This window comes from Sinocyclocheilus rhinocerous, unplaced genomic scaffold (genome assembly GCF_001515625.1).
Source record: "Sinocyclocheilus rhinocerous isolate Xijiao unplaced genomic scaffold, SAMN03320098_v1.1 scaffold95, whole genome shotgun sequence".
Taxonomy (NCBI): domain Eukaryota; kingdom Metazoa; phylum Chordata; class Actinopteri; order Cypriniformes; family Cyprinidae; genus Sinocyclocheilus; species Sinocyclocheilus rhinocerous.
The window spans coordinates 1,088,285-1,092,882 of record NW_015662004.1 but is presented as its reverse complement, the minus strand read 5'-3'; positions in this window follow the sequence as shown (position 1 = coordinate 1,092,882).

Sequence of the window (4,598 nt, the reverse complement as noted above, 5' to 3'; positions counted from 1 at the left end):
TTAAGTGGCTGGGGTATATTTGTAGCAATAGCCAACAATACATTGTATGTGTCAAAATTATTGATTTTTCTTTTATGCCAAAAATCATTAGGATATTAAGTAAAGATCATGTTCCATGAAGATATTTTGTAAATTTCCTACCTTAAATATATCAAAACTTAATTTTTGATTAGTAATATGCATTGCTAAGAACCTCATTTGGACAACTTTAAAGGTGATTTTCTCAATATTTAGATTTTTTTGCACCCTCAGATTTCAGATTTTCAACTAGTTGTATCTCGGCCAAATATTGTCCGTTTCTCTCACAAAGCTATTGCATGACTTCAGAAGACTTGGAAAATATTGCACAAGTTCTGTGGACTACTTTTGTGACTCTTTTATTCTGCTTTTTCATCCTTTTTGCGTCATAAAAACCTCAGTCCCATTCATTGTAATTGCACTGAAAATAGCGACCAGCTTTAGAATTTTCTCTTTGGTGTTCCATAAGTAATACAGGTTTGGATGACATTTAGGGCTGGGATGTCTGAGGTGAGATAACAATATAATTACATGACAATGCATAAATGCAAACTGTCAGTCAATGCACACTTTCTGTCTCTTTCTCATACATATGCACACACCCATAGGCATATATATGCTGAGCTGCTTGTCTATAATTTATTCCTCTTTTAGGACCCAGAGGACTAATGAAATTGCAAATGCCTTTCTGACGTGAAAGGCCGCCTAGTCGCATTCCTTCCCACAAGCAGGGCTGATGTGCTACTCACTGCTCGGTCCCTTCAGCTTAATTAGGATTTTATCCCTCAGGGATCCCAGCAAGAACAAATAGACGGTGAGCAGTATGCACAGGCTTTGGCCCAATGCAAAGAACGCCACAGCAGACTGATAAATCGTGTAACATTTGCATGCTGAGCTCTTATAGCAGGGTATCAAGAGAATATATAACGTCTAAACTACATCCAGGTGTGGGTGATTGAATGAAATGACTATACAAAATGACTGTACAAATTGCTTGAGTATATGAATGTCAAGCGTTCTATGCAGTGCAGCCATTTTGGCTCAACCTTCCTGTCAGTTTAAATGCAGTTGGATCATTTCTGTTATGCAGTATCTTTTGAGCTCTTTAACATTCAAAAAAAATGAATATACTTGTGTTGTAATGAGTGTATTTCTGTAAATATGGGTACCAGTCTTTTTCAGAAACATGCTCAAGCACTTAAAACATAAATGATAAATGATAACTTGATTGTTTACACAGTGAAATTAATTGATTAATTAATTAATTAAGTTAATTTTATTTTTAAACTAAATTTACCAATTTTGATTTTATATAAGATTTTCATTTATTATTTTAAAGTGAGACGAACTGATACCATAAAACATCACCAGAATATCAAACTCTATGGCTAATACTTTCCCACCAAAATATGTGGGAAAATTCTTCCTGGAGGATGAATTCATTCAGAAAATGACTTCTGTTAATTAAAAGGATATTACAAAATAATAATTGAATGGAAAGTGATATTGAGAACATAAAAAAAACTATAAATTGATGATATATATGATATCCTATAAATACCCCCCCCCCCCCCAATTTTTTTTCTTTTAAATATTTAAAATAAATAAATATAATTATTTTTAATAAATGAACAGTTTTTTTTTTCATTTCAGATAGTACAGTATAAGGCAAATTATTAAAAATTTTACACTAATTTAAATTTATGTACACTAAATTGTGATATTTGTAATAAAAAGACAATTATACGATCCCCGTTGCGTGTTCAGCTTACATCGCTTTGTTTAGGCCTGTGTACACTAGCTAAATATTTCATGGCACACAAACTAAGCAGTATTACACAACACAATGCATCCTCGTTACAACTTCATTCTCTTCTCTTGAGGAAAGTATCGTGCCATAATTATGCCTCAGGTAGGGGTGATTAATATTTCAATGGATTCAATGTTTTATTCATAGTCTTGCTGGCTCTTTGGCGAATGAAACCGGAGACTGAACCAGGGTCGCGTCTGCAGTGGCTCAATCTTTACAGCGAGACGCAAGTGCACATCTGTTTGTTCAAATGCACCAACCTCATTCAAATTGCCTTAATGCATGTAAATGTGCTTGACTGACCGAATAATTTTGCATGGAGGTTATTTGAGCTGTGCTGCAAAGGTGTGTTGCCATTAAAGCCAGTCTGACTGGTTTTGTCTCTGCTTTTTAAATCCCTTTACCAACAGGGTGGCATCTTCTTTCCACATTAAGAGAGAAGTGTAGATGTCAAACAGACTGCCTGCTTCCCCTCCGAGTCTTCAGAATAAACTACTGAACATCTGAGACTGTGCTGGAGAGGAAATCGGAGATCGAGGGGTTAGGTACACAGCGACAACTTTAATAGCCAATTTCACTGGGGTTGCTATTCAACTTTCCTAATTAATGTTAGATGAGTGTTAATAAAGGAATTTAGTGAAGAGAATTGGCTACTGGTATTTAATTAGATGCCAATCAGAGTTCTTTGGTTGCTGTTTGACCTAGGTAAATACGAGGTCTCTGGAAGAAACGATCTAGAAGGTTTGTGCCTTTTATTTATAAAATCAGACTCCAAAAGCAAATGCTATAAATAGATTTACAGTCTACAGTGATGCAGTGCTTGATGTCATTTTGTAGGCCAACCCTAAAGTTAGCATCACCATGGTTCCCCAGACAAAAATCCAATAGGATTTTTTTCCATCGTCTTTTGGATTATTGCAGAAAATAAGATCTGACTGTAACCAACAAAAGTTTATAATTCAGGTTTTGTTTATCACAATAATCTTCACAAATGAACACAACTTGTATGAATTCTGAAACTTAAATACAATTGTCAGAAGTAAAAAGCTAAACACAGGCTATAAACGAACTATACCACAGTTATAAATACAATGAAACTGTGAAAGCGGACTACTCAGCGGATGAGTTACCTGTTTATCATGATGACTTTTACTGTCCTCGACAACCTCTGTTAGTTCCATGTTAGTGATTGCCGTTTTCAAGACAAGTAAAAGTATTATGTATTATATGTTGTAGAATAAAATGTGAAAATATCTTAAGCCAGACCTTATTTCAGGCATTTAACCGAAAACTAATTTGAAAAACATTGACTTCAGATAAATGAACCGGAAGTGCTAAAATGCTAATTTGTTCTGGTTTTGGCCTACAAAAATATGTTATCCCAGCACTCTATTTCTCCATCATTTTCAATTTGATTATGTCATTTGCAATGTTTCTCAAGTACACAGTCTTGTACTTCTGTCTTTTTGTCTGCAATGTTGTGATTCACCTCTGGCTGGTTTGGTGGCTGATACCTCTTAAACTAAGATTTTTAATTTATTTATATACTTTTTTTTTTATCCCTAAAGGGAAAAATGAATGGGAAACATACTTCCCGAGTCAGAACATATTTGAAGTAGCCTATAGGCTGCATTCAAAATCACATACTCTCTTACTTTTTTAAAATAAATAATTCACAACCGCAAAAAGAGTACGTTCTATAGAATGTAATGAATGAATGTAATCTGGACGTACTATATTCGCCATGTTGTCATTATCATGTGACCTACCAGTGTCAGTTGCGTCGTGTCACTGCTATTCATAAATCCTCTCCCGTGGCCTCTTGAGATGGTAATGTGTCCATCGTATGCACACTTCAGAATCAAGCTGGAAGTAGTAGGTCATCTGGGTACTTTTTGCCTTTTTTTGACATACTTTTTTGTCACATACTGTTTTTCACCTACTATATAGTAGGGAAAGTATGCAATTTCAGATGCAGCCATATACTGTTGTGCAGCTGGATTTTGAACCAATTAGATTTTAGTGTGGGCGGGGCTACCCAGTGTAGCTCAACAGACATAAAGCATTTGCAAATTTCCTGTGATAGCTGGTTAGGGCAAAAACGTGTTGCTTTGTTGTGATGTGAATGGTCAGATAGTTGTCAAGTATTTAAATTACTTTTGTTATTTACTGGCAATCACCTCTATTACTATATTCTCTGGATAATTCAGACTGATTGGTAAAATATTTTAGTATAATGACTGATTTCCTTGTCTACTCCATTGTCTCTTTCTTTGAACGTAATACAATAATTTCAGGTGACATATCATGAAATATCATAAAGGTGACATATCATGAAAATCTGACTTTTCCAGGTTTTAAGTGCTATAATCAGGTCCCCGGTGCATCTACCAGCAAGGAAACGTGAAAAAGATTAAACCAGTAACTTTGTTTTGGTAAGCCTTTTTCTGCAAGCGTCTGAGAAAACGAGCGTGTCTGATTTCGCTCCCTTGGTGACGTGGCAAAGGGATCTCATTATAATATTACCACCCCTTAATCTGTAAGTTTCCACCCACGACACCGTCATTTTGATTTTGCGAGCGACAACAGTGTACCAGTTCTAATGCCATGGCGAAGGTTTGAGCAAAACATGCTAACTGTCTGTCTTTGGCAGCACAGACGAGCACAGAACACTATTTACAGTCCCAGCCTCAGAGGACACAAGACAGCAGTGGATTTTGATTTATTTACTGTATATTGCTGCTGCCACACAGATCTAAAATAAACATGC